Source organism: Thermobia domestica, chromosome 16, assembly GCF_964235325.1.
Source record: "Thermobia domestica chromosome 16, izTheDome1.hap1.1, whole genome shotgun sequence".
Taxonomy (NCBI): Eukaryota; Metazoa; Arthropoda; class Insecta; order Zygentoma; family Lepismatidae; genus Thermobia; species Thermobia domestica.
Genome location: NC_137469.1, coordinates 14562585 through 14580975, shown reverse-complemented (window position 1 = coordinate 14580975; position 18391 = coordinate 14562585). Strand labels below are relative to the sequence as shown.

At 36.7% G+C, this 18391-nt stretch overlaps 1 protein-coding gene across 1 annotated transcript in view; it reads left to right on the top strand.

Annotated features, from left to right (window-relative positions):
* Positions 1–18391, top strand: part of LOC145672920 (uncharacterized) — a 636249-nt gene that overhangs the window by 536097 nt on the left and 81761 nt on the right. The window lies entirely within an intron of this gene.

Genomic DNA, 18391 nt, shown 5'->3' with positions numbered 1-18391 from the left:
TTAATGTTGGAATCGAACCACAAAGACCCCACCAGGAATCAAACTATTGTCTTTCGAGCTAAAGGCGTATATGCTAACTGTATAGTCATGAGAGAGCTCTATGATAAACTCATATAAACTCAGCTGTTTTATTACTTACGGTGCCAAGTTACTTTTGCAATGCAGCAAAAACATCTGTTTTCTTCGTTTCGACATCAAGGTTTACTCATATAAGGCAGTAAACAGTGTTTTATTTACTTACGATGTCAAGTTACACTTTTCCAAGGCAGTAAAATACTGTTTTCTTCATTTTCAAGATTAAAAACAGTTAATTTCTTTGTTTCGGCATCAAGATACACTGATGTAAAGCAGTAAAGAATATTTTATTCACATACAGTACCAAGTTACACTTTTGCAAAGCAGTATGAACAGTTGTTTTCTTCATTCCGTATCAAGATATACTGATGTAAGGCAGTAAATAGTGTTTTATTTACTACACTCTTGTAAGACAGTAAAAAGCGGTTTTCTTTATTCTCAAGATCAGAATACACTTTTGTAAGTCGGTATACAATTGTTTTATTCACTTACAATGTCAAGTTCTGCTTATGGAAGGTAGTGAAACAGTTAAATTCTTCAACTCAACATCAAGATACACTCATGTAAGGCAGTAAGGATCTTTTTTATTCATTTATGTTAAGATACACTTATACAAGGCAGTATAAAACAGTTACCGTATTTTATTCACTTAACGATATCAAGATACATTTGAGTAACGAACGAACGGCATACATATTTTTGGAAGCGGAAGATCGACGTCCAACCACGTTCCCCCTAACTTTTACCTCTGCTTGTGGAGTATTTTCCTTTGTTATAAGCTTGTTTTGGTGTAGATGTTTGCATTAAGAATTTAAGTAATATATTCTGTTCCATATAGCCTCGCTACTGTGAAGGGGTCTTAAATTTCATTCAATATCTTCATGTGGTATGATATTACTGATGGTATTTGGGCCGCGGGCCTTGGACCGCGGTGACTCGGTGGTGGAGCACTCATCTCTCACGTCTAGGGTCCCAAGTTCGAAATAAAATATTTTAGTTTATCGTCCCACGTTTATACCTTTTAGGCTAAGGAAGATGATGACTAAGGCAAGTGAATGATAATGGAAGAATTGGTGGAATAAGGATGTTGGAGGAAAGGAAGTATTCCAAGAAAGCCGCACGAACACAATATTATCCACAACAAACTTACTTGCCGGGGATTGAACCAGGTACCCCACGCACGAAAGATAAGCGCTCTATCAGTGTACCACCGTGACTCCAATCCCAGCTTTGATCCCAGCTTTAGCTTAGTGGGTTTTGTGATGGACAAACACCGTATGCGTGGGTTTTCTCAGGGTTCTCCCATTTACTGCCACTTTCGTCATTCTCATTTTCACCGTTACCTTTAACTTTGGTGCATAAGAAGAGAAGTTAATCTTTAAAACAAAAATGATACATCTGGCCTAAAAATTTTAAAATTAGTGTTTCAGTTAGATTTTTATTTTTAGTCACATAAGGTTAGAACGTGCTTAAGGGGAAAATAGAGAATCAAAACACGCTCTCAGAAATTATGGTGTTTACACTGCACAAAATGATTTGCGAAATCCTTTTTAGATTTCTCTAAGAGCGTTTTTGTTTCTTCTTCGGGGGCATCTTTCATATAACTAACATGATGAAAAAAAAAGTTACTATTTAATTGAAGTTTCTTTTCTTAACAAGTCTGCCTTTATAGTACGTATTCACCGCAATCTTTTAAAATGTAAAAAATAACAGCAAATCAATTTAGATATCCTGTTAAGTGGAAAATACCTAATTATTTATAAGCTTTTACAGAGTTTATTGTAAGAGAATAAAAAATAAAACATCACAAGCATTGTTCGTGTTGTGGAAGAGCACTTCTGAACTAAGGTTTTTTTTTTTATCTACAATTTGTAATTTGTTTTGGCCGGTTGGCCACACTGCTACATCCGTCAAACTTTTATCGTTTCGTTAATCCCGTGGATTAAGTAAATAAATAAAGTAGATTCTTTCTGGTGTGCTGCTGAAAACAAGTATTATGTGTATATATACTTTCGAAAAACCTTTTATCGAAAAGGACTGACTATCAGACTTCCTGTTTAAGTTCGTTTGACAGTTATTTTCGTTCTTATTAAGGGTTGTAATTCTGACGTATGCGACGTAACATAAATACACACTATATATATATATATATATATATATATATATATATATATATATAGTCGTCTTTTATCTGCTTCACATGGCTTGTGGTATCCCTGTGGGTAGGGGGAACCTTGTGACCAGCTGCGCTTTGTGTGGTCTCCCTGTGTGACGGTAGGATGGGCCATGGTTTACCACCGGTAATCCTCTTAACCTGCAATGACCGAGATGAACCACTTCTGCCCCTAACGCTTCTATCAAGGTATCCAATTATCAAGAAACGCCTCTAACCTTGTTTAGTGGTAATTAAAAGACGCTCGGGTCAAATGTGGTTAGATTCCGGATCGTAGCTCTCTTCATTTTCATTTCTCTCTCTCTCTCTCTTTTTTTTTTTTTTTTTTTTTTTTTTTGTATTGGAGGTCGCTTTACAAAATACCATCTTAGCGCAAAAACGAGGATGAACCGGCTTAGTCCATACGGAAAAGATGTGTCAGTCGTTTATACATAAATTGAATTAATAACTAGGAAACAATTCTTCAAAATTTCTTTTGTTTAATTTTTCTTTTCTTGTTTTTTTAAAGCATCAATCACAAGAAGGACTTACTACGACATGGCACTTTTTAAAATAACCTTTTAAATCATTTATTATGTCAAGTTGTACTCCTTCAAGACAATAGGTACAGCTGTTTTATTCATCTACAGCGCAAAATACCAGTACTTGTTCTACAAAAGTCATTCGATTTTGACTTAATTTAGAGTGCAGATAGATGTTTATTTGTTTATTATGCATGCGAAACATTTTCCTCGTCAGACGTTTGGTTCCAGACTTATGGGCCATCAAATTTGGATTTACAAAGTATATATCGTATGGGATCTACAGAAGTCATTCGATCTTCACCAAACTTGGAATGGAGGTAGACTTTCACTTGCTTAGTAAGCTTGTGAAATATTTTCCTCATCAGACGTTTGGTTCCAGACTTATGGGCCATCAAATTTGGATTTACAAAGTACATATCGTATGGGATCTACAGAAGTCATTTGATCTTCACCAAACTTGGAATGGAGGTAGACTTTCACTTGCTTAGTAAGCTTGTGAAATATTTTCCTTGTCAGACGTTTGGTTCCAGACTTATGGGCCATCAAATTTGGATTTACAAAGTACATATCGTATGGGATCTACAGAAGTCATTCGATCTTCACCAAACTTGGCATGGAGGTAGACTTTCTCTTGCTTAGTAAGCTTGTGAAATATTTTCCTCGTCAGACGTTTGGTTCCAGACTTATCGGCCATCAAATTTGGATTTACAAAGTATATATCGTATGGGATCTACAGAAGTCATTCGATCTTCACCAAACTTGGCATGGAGGTAAACTTTCACTTGCTAGTAAGCTTGTGAAATATTTTCCTCGTCAGACGTTTGGTTCCAGACTTATTGGCCATCAAATTTGGATTTACAAAGTATATATCGTATGGGATCTACAGAAGTCATTCGATCTTCACCAAACTTGGCATGGAGGTAAACTTTCACTTGCTAGTAAGCTTGTGAAATATTTTCCTCGTCAGACGTTTGGTTCCAGACTTATTGGCCATCAAATTTGGATTTACAAAGTATATATCGTATGGGATCTACAGAAGTCATTTGATCTTCGCCAAACTTGGAATGGAGGTAGATTTTCACTTCCTTAGTAAGCTTGTGAAATATTTTCCTTGTCAGACGTTTGGTTCCAGACTTATGGGCCATCAAATTTGGATTTACAAAGTACATATCGTATGGGATCTACAGAAGTCATTCGATCTTCACCAAACTTGGCATGGAGGTAAACTTTCACTTGCTAGTAAGCTTGTGAAATATTTTCCTCGTCAGACGTTTGGTTCCAGACTTATTGGCCATCAAATTTGGATTTACAAAGTATATATCGTATGAGATCTACAGAAATCATTCGATCTTCACCAAACTTGGAATGGAGGTAGACTTTCACTTGCTTAGTAAGCTTGTGAAATATTTCCTCGTCAGACGTTTGGTTCCAGACTTATGGGCCATCAAATTTGGATTTACATAGTATATATCGTATGGAATCTACAGAAGTCATTCAATCCAACCAAACTTGGTTTGGAGATAATCATTGACTTGTTTAGTATGCATGTGAAATATTTCCATGTGAATACGCTTGATATTCATCATAAACATCGAAGCTTGATTTGGTCTTAGTAAAATTCTGTGTCGCCCACGAGACGCTAAATAAGATTTTCTCGTCTCGTTTCATCTTGTAAATTTTGTACAAATATCATCTCGACTCGAATCTGGAAGGGTTCTTTGCTGTCGTCGTATTACGAAATTTTTCATCTCGTTTTGTTAATTTTTGCAGTTGATTTTTTGGAAATAATCTTATACGAATTTTACATCTAGTAATGGGAAATTTAATTGCTACATAAGGGTAAATATTTAATAAATAGCGTTATTTTAAAAAATAGATTATATATGTATCATCCAGGTTCTTCAATATATGTTTATACCCAAATGAACATAAAAGTCGTTTATTGCGCAGAACTAGTAGTAACTGATTTTTACCAGGCAATATTTTAGAGTTTATATGAAATGTAAAGATACTGGCTATACTTCTGACTTCTGACAGGTACAACTAGTGTTCTCAATGAGGCTTGTAAAATTTTTCATCTCAGTGTAACACGCGCTATCAAGGATGTACTAGTAACGTAAATAACTTTTTTTTTGAAAAAATGGAACGCTGAATAACTTTACAAACAGTACCACTATATTTAGAAAGTTCGATTTCTTTGGACAGACCTTGTTTATCTACCTGTTCAATAATGTGCCTATAATAGCTCATTATAATTACTTTTTAAATCGCCCTCGTATTAAAAAAGTTCTGAAGCTACTCTGTGTTTAAGGTAAACCTTTGACAAATGCAGAACAAATTCCATCTCTGGACAGTTATTACATTTTTTTTTGTCAAATTATGGCGATAGATCAAGAGATGTCTTGTGACAGCAAGTACATTCTAAGACGACTAGAAGGAAGAAATATATCAAACTGTGAAAGGCGCAGTCATTCCCGATATAATGTACTGCTTCCTAGAGAAATTCTTTATGCATTGGTTTAATGGGAAGTGATGTGATGTGAATTCGGAGGGGTTGGGGGGATGGGAGTGTTAATATGAACAACTCGGTCCTTTCTACTTGCTACACCCACCCATACACAAAAAATAATGGCTTTTGCACCCATACAGACAACAAACACATTTGTTACGATATAGAAGCAATATTTTTCTGTTGTGTAAATGTATTATATATGGACGTGTATCTGTGTGTGTTTTCCGTAAGTTCACATTTATCGTCCAGTGGATGGAAGCGCGAACAATAAAAACGTGGGCATCGAAATATCATTATTTTCGGGTTAACGTCGTTCACATGAAAAGGACGAACGTGCGGGCGGGACGCGAAAGGAGTCGACGGATTTAGGGACGAATTGTATAGAGAAGTGCATTTTGTCACTTTTATTTTCAGAAACACAGAAAGAGAGAAAAAAATAGGGTGTGAGTTAGGGAAATTGGAGGAAGAATGATCGCCGAGGGTGAAACGGCACGCGTGGGTTCGCGACGTTACTTTCATTCCGGAAGTGTATCTTGCGATGTGTATATATGATTTTGTGTCTGAAAATGCTCTTCGTTGGTCGTTGTAAAAGATGGTAGGACTGGGAGCGAATAGAATAGGGTAGGGTGGAGTAAAGTGCTTCAAAGAAGTGGGAGAATTTTTTATTGCCAATGTACAGCAATAAAGACAGTCATAATAGCCAGAACCATTAATTGCGTGATAATGCTCCATTCTTCGCTTCTTGTTCTTCTTCTGTCCTCATCTTCCCCTCTTTCTCTTGTTCTCCTTGGGTGTGTATGCTCGTCTATCATTCTTTTAGTGACAATATACTAATACACAAAAGGCGCCACTTTAACGAAATATAACTATATTGTGTGTTAGTTGTAAACCTAATTACGCGACTACAAGTTTAACACGTATTACACTAAAAATAAAATACAAGTTTCCTGTGCCTGTAGAGATATTGAAAATGAGCAAAGTGTTTGCAAAGCTATTTAAGAAACCATAGATGAATAAACCAGAGCTGGAGGTGTACGAAATCTTCCAGATCTTTCCTTGGGCACATCATATCACAAATGGTACCATGCAGCACAAACTTGTCTCAAAGCCAAATAATTCTTTAGTGTGTAAAGGTTTTGTTTGAAACTTACACCTGCAACGTTATCAACAGCCTTCGTGCTAGTAAATAAATAAAACGAATTTACAGTTATTTAGTTTGATATTTGTTTATGTGTCACCAGATCATAGGTGCATATATTCAAATGGTTTTGTATGTAAGCATTAAGCACCATGTTTTTTTTTTTTTTTTTTTTTTTAAGTTTGTATCAGAAGCACTTATGAAACGATATATGGTGTGAGGAAGGGATTATCCTGCTCTTGTTACATTAAGCTTATTAATACAGATTTTATTTGATATTTTTGTTCTTGATGACGGCTTACGTTGATGATTTTTTTAAAAAAAATATTGTCAATTTATAATATTATTAATTTATGTTATATATGTTACGTGATACTGGATATTTTGAAGTGATTAATTAGTGTAATAACAGAACACCAGTTTTTCAAAAAAATATTTAAAACAAAACACGTAATTATTATAAAAATCAAATAATAGGATGGTGAAATGATCAGTTGTACGTATAAAACCGAAATATAAAACGAAAATGAATTGCAATTTGATACACGGATATTTTCATCCACTACCCCCTATTTTTATGCTCATAATTTGTAAATTACAATAATTTCCTAATTAGACAACGAAAGGTCCGCCCACTTTTCCCAAACATTTTGCTGCCACTCCCTTAAAAAAAAGAGAAAAAACTTTCACCTCATCCCTAAACCCGTATTATAACGATTTCTTGTTACATAGATGGGGGTGATCATGCATACAGCATGTCGTTCAAATATTTTAAAAAAACTGTCAAACGGCTAATTCTAATGGAATATGTATTAGTAGTCATGATAAGCAAACAATCTCCTCGCACCACTCATCACCCCCTCGAAACATATACCCCTACTTCCCCCTATCTATTGTTACATGTATGGCCTATACAGTCATTAATCAGCACTGAACGAAATACAATACTCATGGTTTCTATTTATCTTTTGGCCTCTTTAACAAACTTTTTTTTTTAAAAAAAAAATATTCCTTTCTTTTTGTTTTGCTTCAAAACAATCCATTATTTTTGTTTCATAATTTGAAGTAAAAAAATGTGTATATATATATATATATCCTTTTTTGGCATGAAAGCCAAACATTTCGAACATGATTTAGGTACCCTAAGGATATGATATATATGTAATGACAAATATTGAGAGGGATGGTAGAGAGAGAGAGAGAAAAGGAACACATTTCGGAAAGTGAGGGGGGAGTGATACATACGATGCCCTCACACCCTATTTTTCATGTATTACTGCATTAAAATCAGATGATAACACTTTTTTATTTTATTTTTTTAAATCCCTCGTATATCAGATGACACACTATTATGAGATCATTTCATTTTACAAATGTGATGAGTATTTCGAATCTCATTAGTTACCCTTCCCAATCAAAAGGTGGCGTTGTGTCTGTTACTGATGGAAATATAATTTGCATATTATATGTATTTAAATTGCATGCGATACGTGTAGTATTCTTTTAGAAATTGGTTCTTTAGAGTTTTATGTGAAAATGTACACGTCAAAAGGTAAAAGACTTCGAAACATTCGGAACTTAAAGTAACCAATTTCAAAGTATGTTATATATAAAATTTATAAAATTTCGCGCTCTAACAAGTAAACCTTACGTTTGGGTGAATCGAGTTGCTGACTGAGATACACATGAGAAAGTAGTACTAAATGTGGTCAGTATTTCAGTGAAGTTGTTGGTGCGAAGCTCCAGGGGTTTAGGAGATACAGCTACCAGAACATCACATGGAAGTACAGAATAGTCTGCATACAGTTGGAGGTAAAAGCCCTGTAAGACCTCTTGTAACGACAAAAGGTGAATACCAAATATGTGGGTACATATTAGGACTAGGGGGAAGTCATATAGTAAGGGTATACCTGACGGCGGCCATCTTGAAATCCGCCATTTTGAATTAAGGTTAAGTTTTTAAAATAGGAATAGGGTCATGTGATACATGATTTAAGGCGCAAATTTAATCAGAAGAACAATGGCGACGTTAATTTTGATTTACGCTCAATTGGTAAAAAGTTACAGGGAAATTAAATATTGTTGCAGCATATGTATTAGTCCTTTACCCCACCTTGTAAATTTTGTGTTAATGATAATAATTAAATAAAAAGCAGGTGGGTAAATATTAGGTCTATGGTAAGAGTTGCCTTGATAGCCGCCATGTTCAAATCCGCCATTTTGAATCAGACAAAAGTTTTAAACAAAACGCATAACATTGACACCTTATTAATAGCAAATTTTACCATAAATCCAACGGTATAACGCCACCATTGTATTTCTGATTAACTTCTAGCCCGAAGCCATCTATGCATTACTCTATTCCCATTTAATTTTGTGTTGGTTAATGATAAAGCAAAAATGGTTATACCGTTGGATTTATGATAAAATTTGCTATTAATAAGGTGTCAATGTTATGCGTTTTGTTTAAAACTTTTGTCTGATTCAAAATGGCAGATTTGAACATGGCCGCCATCAAGACAACTCTTACCATAGACCTAATATTTATCTACCTGCTTTTTATTTAATTATTATCATTAACACAAAATTTACAAGGTGGGGTAAAGGACTAATAATACATATGCTGCAACAATATTTAACTTCCCTGTAACTTTTTACCAATTGCGCGTAAATCAAAATTAATGTCACCATTGCTCTTCTGATTAAATTTGCGCCTTAAATCATGTATCACATGACCCTATTCCTATTTTAAAAACTTAAACTTAATTCAAAATGGCGGATTTCAAGATGGCCGCCGTCAGGTATACCCTTACTATATGACTTCCCCCTAGTCCTAATATGTACCCATATATTTGGTATTCACCTTTTGTCGTTACAAGAGGTCTAACAGGGCTTTTACCTCCAACCGTATGCAGACTATTCTGTACTTCCATGTGATGTTCTGGTAGCTGTATCTCTTAAACCCCTGGAGCTTCGCACCAACAACTTCACTGAAATACTGACCACATTCAATACTACTTTCTCATGTATGTCTCAGTCAGCAACTCGATTCACCCAAACGTAAGGTTTACTTGTAAGAGGCTAACCTTTTGTTCCTTTCTCGGAGTCATCATATGACAAAAAGCCATTTCCTGCAAAGACTAATGCCTCTATTTGCTTTTCACCAGCGGACTCTTTCATGTGCATTGGCGCAAATTTGTCTTCAATATTGGGTGGGAGGAGCAGGGTAAGACTGTTCCCATAATCTTTTTTTAAAGCGATGTTCAAAATATTTATGAAGATGAAAAACAATGTTGTGCAGGATTTGAAGAGCAGAGTTGTCTTCAACATTGGCAGGCGGGCAGATTTGAGGCTTATTCTAGGGGGGGACAGAGAAGAGACTCATATTGCAATAGATGAGTCTGATTTCTAAGATGAACTTGTATATTAAGTATCAGGCGATGCAGATGAAGTGGTAGTCGGACACAGTCCCCCCTCATTTATCCCCAAAAAGCACATTTCAAACCGGATTATTGAGAGGACAGTCCCTTTCAGTTTCAAGATTGAGGGGGACATGTCTCCCTCATCCCCCGGGATTTGCACCAGTGTTCGTGTGTTTGTGTGTTTTCTGTACAACCATAGCAAACTAATTACACAGTCACACACAAGAAATAAAAGTTCTGTGCACCGGATTCCAACGTATAGATTTGATGTGCATTATCAAACAGAATCCAAATTTGAAGACTCCAGGATGATTGATCATCTCAATACCTTTTTTGAGGACGAAAAACTTCAGAGATTTTGAATAGGAAAGATACACGTAACACAGCCATACAAAAAAGTTCCGTTCAGCGGATCCCAGGATACTGATTCGATGTATTTTGTTACACAGAATCCAAATTTCGAAACCCCAGGATGATTGACCCCAGGATATGGATTCGATGTATTTTGTTACACAGAATCCAAATTTCGAAACTCCAGGATGATTGACTCCAGGATATGGATTCGATGTATTTTGTTACACAGAATCCAAATTTCGAAACCCCAGGATGATTGACCCCAGGATATGGATTCGATGTATTTTGTTACACAGAATCCAAATTTCGAAACTCCAGGATGATTGACTCCAGGATATGGATTCGATGTATTTTGTTACACAGAATCCAAATTTCGAAACCCCAGGATGATTGACCCCAGGATATGGATTCGATGTATTTTGTTACACAGAATCCAAATTTCGAAACTCCAGGATGATTGACTCCAGGATATGGATTCGATGTATTTTGTTACACAGAATCCAAATTTCGAAACCCCAGGATGATTGACCCCAGGATATGGATTCGATGTATTTTGTTACACAGAATCCAAATTTCGAAACCTCAAGATATGGATTCGATGTATTTTGTCAAACCCCAGGATGATCGAACGTCTCAATTTCGTTTTATGGATGAAAAACGTGTGTCCCTCCTATGAAAAATCGCTCAAATTTTTCGTCCATAAGAAATTGACAGAGTCAATCGTACTGGGGTTTCAAAATTTGGGTTCTATGCAACAAAATACATCAAATTCATACCCTGGTGTCTAGTGTATATATATATATAACTTTCTTTATTGTTTTTGTGTGTGGCTGTATCATTCTAACGCCTTGTTATAAATAACATTCTATTTATTTCATTCGTAGGTATAATATATATATATACAGACTGTCAAGTAGTCTAGTTCTGGGTGATATCTGTGAGAAAAAATAATAAAATGCGATAAAGATAGTAAAGATCAATATCAGATAACATATTTAGGAACGTGATGTGAATATATGTTCTACAAACATTATTCTCATCTTTAGGGTGAGTATGAAGATGCAAGACAGAGGAATTGCGTATATATACTATGAGAAGTGGGCAAGGTGACTCTGATTGGCTGATGGATTATCCAATCAGTTGTCAGCCTAAAGACTGGCTGTGATTGGTCGGTGGCTGGTGCTTTCTGATTGGTTAGGTGGGTTGTCCAATCAGTTGATGCAATAATGACTGACTGGCTATGAACTAGTTGCTGGTTGAAGCTTTCTGATTAGAGAAGTCCAAGTGTCTCTGCCAAGGGACGTATGCGATCCGTGACAGCTTGATATGTATGAAAATTGGTGTACTGACTAATTTTAGATCGCTAATCATCGTGGTGATAGTCACTCGGTGCGCAAATGCCTTGTTTACTTGCTACGTATAATACATATATCAAGCAGTGATCGGGTTAGGCTTTGCCAAATTATGCCCCCCAAAACGCCGGAAAATGCAGAAAATGAAAAATGTTTACAAGTGACCTGATACCGACGAGAAAGGGGACACGTAACCGAGAATACGGCACTACTATCACACAAGCAGTGTCGCCATCTCAGCACAAATTTACAGTTTTTCTAATAGAACGTATACCATTTTATTGCATTAAAACAATTGGTATAAAACGTGAAAGAAAATAAGCAAAAGGTGGGTTATCAATGTTGCCAAAGAAGGGAGATATGATGCTTTAACGTTGAGAAATTATGGGGTCCGTACAGAGAAACGAACAAATGTACAACAACAAGACTGCAGAAAGAACAAATGTACTGTATGGAATAAACTACAACAAGCAGATCATACAGTGACTAACGGGATTGATATAGTGTTCAGCCAGAAAAGGGCACATGCTAGAGTAGACGTAGACAGAAGTCTCATGTGACATACTGCGGAAATGTGAACAGCAAGTCTTCCTGTAGCGCAGCAATTCCAATAGCGTTTGTGTGGAATCAATATCTCAAATCGTTCCCGAGAGCTATAAAACGAATTGTCTTGGGGTTACAACACTGCATAAAACCCTGCATGCCTTCCAAACCACACAAACGACGTCATACGTCTGAAAAGAGTGCAGATAAGCTGTGGCACCAAAGGTAACAAATCTGTGGCAAGAAAGCACGTCAGAATAAATTCTCAAAGGTTAATGACCTGCGATAGGTGTCACGATAGGAAACGTTAGCATGTGAGACAACGATGAAGACAAAAGACACTGCATTCAGGTTACCAATAATATACAGGCGTAAAATATTTAACATAATACACCAATACATACAACGAAAAAAGCCAGATATTACGGCAAAATACGTACATTTCTCGCCCTAGCAGCATACTCGATATGACTCGGTCAATCCCGTTAGCCACTGGATACTGGGTATGCTGTAGTTTACTCCCTACTGTACACTTGTTCTTTCTGCAGTCTTGTTGTACATTTGTTCTTTTCTATGTACGGACCCCATAATTTCTCAACGTTAGGGCCTCATATTTCCCTTCTTTGGCAACACTGATAACCCACCTTTTGCTTATTTTCTTTAACGTTTTATGCCAATTGTTTTAATGCCATAAAATGGTATACGTGCTGTTTGAAAATATTAAGTTTGTGTTGGGATGGCAACCCTGCTTGTGTGACTACTGCCGTATTCTTGGTCACGTGTCCTCTTCCCGTAGGTATCAGGTTGCCTGCATACAGTTTTCATTTTCTGCCTTTCTTTTTTTTTTGGCATTTTTGGGTACAATTTGGCACAGCCTCATCCAGTGACTGCTTGTTATATGTATTATGCGTAGCAAGTAAACAAGGCATTTCCGCACTGAGTGACTATCACCACGATGATTAGCGATCTAAAATTAGTCAGTACACCAATTTTCATACATATCTAGCTGCCACGGTTCGCATACGTCCCTTGTGAGTTGATAGCCAACATCTCTGTTGAGATTACCTTTGTAGGAACGTATCTATGATGGTAGTTGAAGGAGTCAGTAATCACTGTCGTGAGGAATTGAATAAAGTTAATAACATTTATCAAATGTCTCAACAATAACAGTAATCTATGCTTTTTATCCCGTCTTATATTATATATCCTCATATCTCCCAATTATGAGGTATGTACCCTCTCATACTCCAAGTATGTGAGACATGTACTATATATAAGACATTTGAGGCATGTACTCTCTCATACCCCGAAGTACCTTAGGCATGTACTCTCTCATACCCCAAGTATGTGAGGCATGTACACTTTCATACCCCCAAGTATGTGAGGTCCTAATTCCATCAATTTTTTGTGAGATTTAACTAACAATTATTTTAATCTCTCGAAATCACATCGGTTTGGCATAGGATTAAGTAACAATTATTTCTCCTTTATTAACCTTTTAGGTTAAACTAAAAATTCTTGCAGTGATCCCGAATAGCGTAATCGCTAACGCTTTCGGTGCGGGCGGTCCTGCGTTTGATTCCCGGTGGGGGCACTCGGTCGAAATTGGAAAACGCTTTTTCAGCTAAGCCACCTTGAATGAGGTTATCCTGGGTTTTCCTCATTCACCCAGGCAAATGCCTGTGTGGTATCTAACATATAGGACCCAGGCCTCTTCCTTTCTTCCCTGTCCCCGATAGTGTGATCGTCGAGGGACATCATCCCTCCAAAACGTGACGGGCTAAATGGCCATAGATACCGAAAGCCCAGAATTCTAAATCGCAAATCCTGAAAATTCTTGCAATCTCAAAAACCACTTTTAACCTCAAAGTCTTTCAATATCAAGAAATAAATTACTTTTTTATCTTCCGAAAGTTCTCAATATATATTTCCATGTATGGTATATAAGATATGGATAACTATACGAAAATTCATTGTTTCTGTGAAGGTGTTAACACATTAATAAGCTTGGCCGAGTAATCGCTCTAGCTCTATGCTGCAATTAAATATATAAATAAATTACTTTCGTTCAAAAGTCATCGCGTGGAGTAACGGATGAACGGTGGATGTACGGACAGCACAATCTTATATGCCCTACTACGTGATCCTGATAAATTGACCCCTGCACATAGCGATACCCATCGTCCCATGACTGATGACGTGTCCCCCATTTTTTTGATAGCCCTTCAAATGAAGTATTGAATACTTATGAGTTTAATATTACCTTAGTCTTCTTTAATGTTATCTAACTTACATGAAGATTTTACTTAATGGGCTAGTTCTTTCACTGCAGAGAATTTTTGGTTGTAAACTGTGTGAGACTGGTAACACTGGTAAACACAAAATCATCTCTACAGATGGCTAGATTCGAGTACTTCAGAAAATCGAGTCTAATAAATTCTTAAGTAAGAGAATCGACACTGTACAGATTCATAAAGAAGAATCGATTCTTAAGTGAGGGAATCGACTATGTATCCGATTCCTAAGTGAGAGAATATATTCTGTACTCGTTTCTTAAGTGAGAGAATTTATTCGGGACTCGATTCTTAAATAGAGAATCGATTCTGGACTCGATTCTTAAGTGAGAGAATTGATTTTGGAATCGGATTGGATTTTTTCTTTACCCAAGAGTGTATATATGTTCTAATGAAGTTTTTAGCTATGTATTTGAATGGGATATAAGCTAATTTGGATTATCACACTAGTAACTTACATTTGTATATGCTTAAAGAAACGCGATAGTTATTATTCTAATTGTTTCAAATCATTGTTTCATGGTTAAGTTGATTCTTACTGATACAAAAATTAAATTCGCATTGCGTTTCGATTCAAATGAGAACATTTGGTAGCTGTGAGCCAGGGTCGTAACTTGTGGGGGCAGGGGAGCAACTGCCCCCCTAGGGAAGCTCGCCGCCGTTTGAGGGGGACCCATTTTAAGACAAAATTGTATTACTCGACATACGATACGAACATAAAATTATAAATGAAGCGTCAGACATGTTTACTACATTACATAAACGAAACAGCACACAAAAGGAAAATAAAACAAAAATGAGTCGTGGGCCCATTTCAATAAAAAATGTCTACTATTAGGGGCCCTAAAAATCATATTTATTCGTATGGCTTTGACATTTGTCAATATTGTCCCCTTAATTAATTTGTCATACGTACTCAGCGGTGTAACTAACGGCCCCGCAGAACTTGCCGTGCGGGAGGACCCACAGCCTCCGGGGGGTCCATACAGACTAAGAGAAAAATGGAGAAAGGGGGCCCAAAAAATTAGAAAAACATCTTTTTCTAGGGGGCCCAAATACGTGTATTAATGCTTCTCCCACAAGAAAAAAAAAATGACTTACGGCGCTGCTGTGAGCTTAACGTATTCGTTTGTAAATCTCTATAAATGCAAATTGAATTTTTGTAATAAAGTTCTAATACTTTAATCAAATAACTTATTATTGAACTATGGTAGAACAGCAACGTTCGACAAGTTTTTAATGCTCTTTATAAATGCTGTTTGCTATTAATTCTAGGAATTTTACATGGCGTTTATATTGAACCTAAGTACAATTGTGCCCATTAGAAATTTTACTACCAATGAAGTAGTACAGGTCACAGATGACGAGAAGAACCCTAAAACAGGGGCAGCGAAGAAAGGTCAACGACACGGTCAAGTCCATTTTCGGCTTTTGAGGTGTGGTCTATACTTAGATATCGTCTGCCACTCCGGGTAAAGTTATATGTGTGCTATTCTATGGTGTCATTTGAAACCCCCCGTGCGAAAAGTGGGCGAGCCCATACCTACGTCACACTACTTCTGCTAGGGTTCTTCTCGTCATCTGTGAGCTGTACTTAACTCTATAAAATTTGTTCTTAAATGTAGCGGGTCTCCACTAGTGGAGGGCCGTGTCGAGTGACGACCTCACTCCTATAAAGGAACGTTACAAAGGACACATACAGCAAATATGCATTTGTTTCTCAAATAGACGAATAATATTCCGTAATTATCCTTTTCATGTCTGCTTTAGTACATAGGTTATAAATGAAAGAATGAATTTTCTGTAACTCACACTTTCGATACATATGCTTGATATATCTATTAACGAAGGAACAATATGTTTGTAATTTTGTCCGTATCTCTGAAAGTATACACTGATGTGTTTTACCAACATCTATTCTCTGTCGTTTTGTATACTAAGTTATAACTAATCTAATATAGTTCACAAAGGTAGTGTTGAATATTTGGAACAGAAGAGCCCGTCGTATTATGTAGCGACCAAGTATTTGTATCTAAAATCATATTACAAAATTCTTGTAATATTTTGTACAATATGCGTAATACTCTTTCATGCATTATACACTTTATGTTGCCTTGTATCTTCAATACAAGTGTGTGCAGCAGTGTTAATATATAGAAAATCAAAACTCAAAGGACAATCCGATTTTCGTCGAAATCCTAGGGCGGAGTTCGAATTCTGGTTTCCGTCCCCTTTTCTCTATTATTCTATCTCTCTCTTTAGCTTCGTCTTTCTAATCAAGAAGGATCTCTCGTTTCTTCCTTTCATTAGTTTTGACCTGAAAACTGTAGGTCTCCTTCGTTAGGCTTGCCACTACACTTTTCTCTGTTTATCAGCTCTATTCAGAGAGAGAGAGAGAGAGAGAGAGAGAGAGAGAGAGAGAGAGAGAGAGAAAATGCACTGACGGCAGTGGTAGCAGAATCAAATACTGGATGCATATATATATATATATATATATATATATATATATATATATATATATATATATATATATATATATATATATATATATATATATACAAACACATACACTGATATCACTAGTACTATTCACTTGAGCGTCTTCTCTGACTATGAGAAGCAAACAAAAAACTTTCTAACTAGTCTTATGTTCTATCCTTGGTGGATGCAACCCACACAGCAATTCCAAATATGTATTCATTGTGCACTGTGGTAGCATGGTATAAGCCTAGCTATTTGTTATTATTTGTGTCTTTTAGCTGGGTCTCAGTGGTTTCTCTCTGCCTCTCTGTACATATATATACTCTGAATGACACAAAAGCTCAAGGTAGGGCGAAGATTCTCAGTGAATGACGCCACGCCGTCTCTGTTAAAGATTAAACCTGAATGAGAATTTCTGTAGAAGGAAATTCTGTATGAAAAGACACGCTTTCTAATTACTCCAGCGGAAAGAAAGACAGCTGTAGGAAACTACGTAAATACGTTTCTCTATGTACGTAGTTCTACTGCTTCTGAGGCTTCAATGTACCTGAGCTTGAATAAAAAAGGACATTCTTTATTTACTTGTTTATATTTGCAGACAAATAGACTCTAGTAAAGCCATGGGGGGGGGGGCGCGGTGGCTCAGTGGTAGAGCGTTCACCTCCGGTGCTTGGGATCCGTGGTTCGATCCCAGCTCGCGCCGCGTGGACTTTGTGGTGGACAAACACCGTGCTCGTGGGTTTTCTCGGGGTTCTCCCGTTTCCTCCCACTTTCTTCATTTCACCATTTCACTCATCTCTCATCATCACCGTCTTCTTTAGCCTAATCGGCATAACCATGGGACGTAAAACTTAAATATTTCATTTTTCATTTCTAGTAAAGCCAGTACCCCATACTAGATCATGCGAGTTTGAATTATGCCCGGTAGATGGAAACAACTGTAGGTTGTTTGGTGAGATAAAACGGCTCGATAAGCAACTTTAAGCATTCTACAATTACACAACTTTGATTCATTACTAAATAAAATGGGATATGGAGTAGGGTTGCCAGATTTTGTAAACGAAGAACCGAGACACCAATCTCAGGCTATATATAAAATCACTACTCCTTTTCATTTGGTTAGAATCAATTAATTACTTGTTTTTTTCCAGGTTGGTACTCCCAATTTTCCAGTTCATTCTATATACAGTTAACACAAATAAAGCCCCACAAAGGATGTATAAAGTATGTGAAAAGGTAACTTAAAGAGAGCTGCCTGGTGTCCCTTATTCCGAATTATGATATTTTGTGTTTAACAGGCCCTAAATATTGCGCCAATTACGACACACTCCCCCCATTTATGATTGAAGAGATGCTTTTTACTTTGTTGCGTCATCATTTGAAACACAAATACTACCTTCCGTTTTTAGGTGACACATACGCGTACTAGTTTTGGGGGGTTGAATTTTTGCAATCTAAAGAACGAAAACTGGGACAAACAGGCGTCCCAAAAGCCTTTTTCGGGACAGTTAATTCTTTCATTG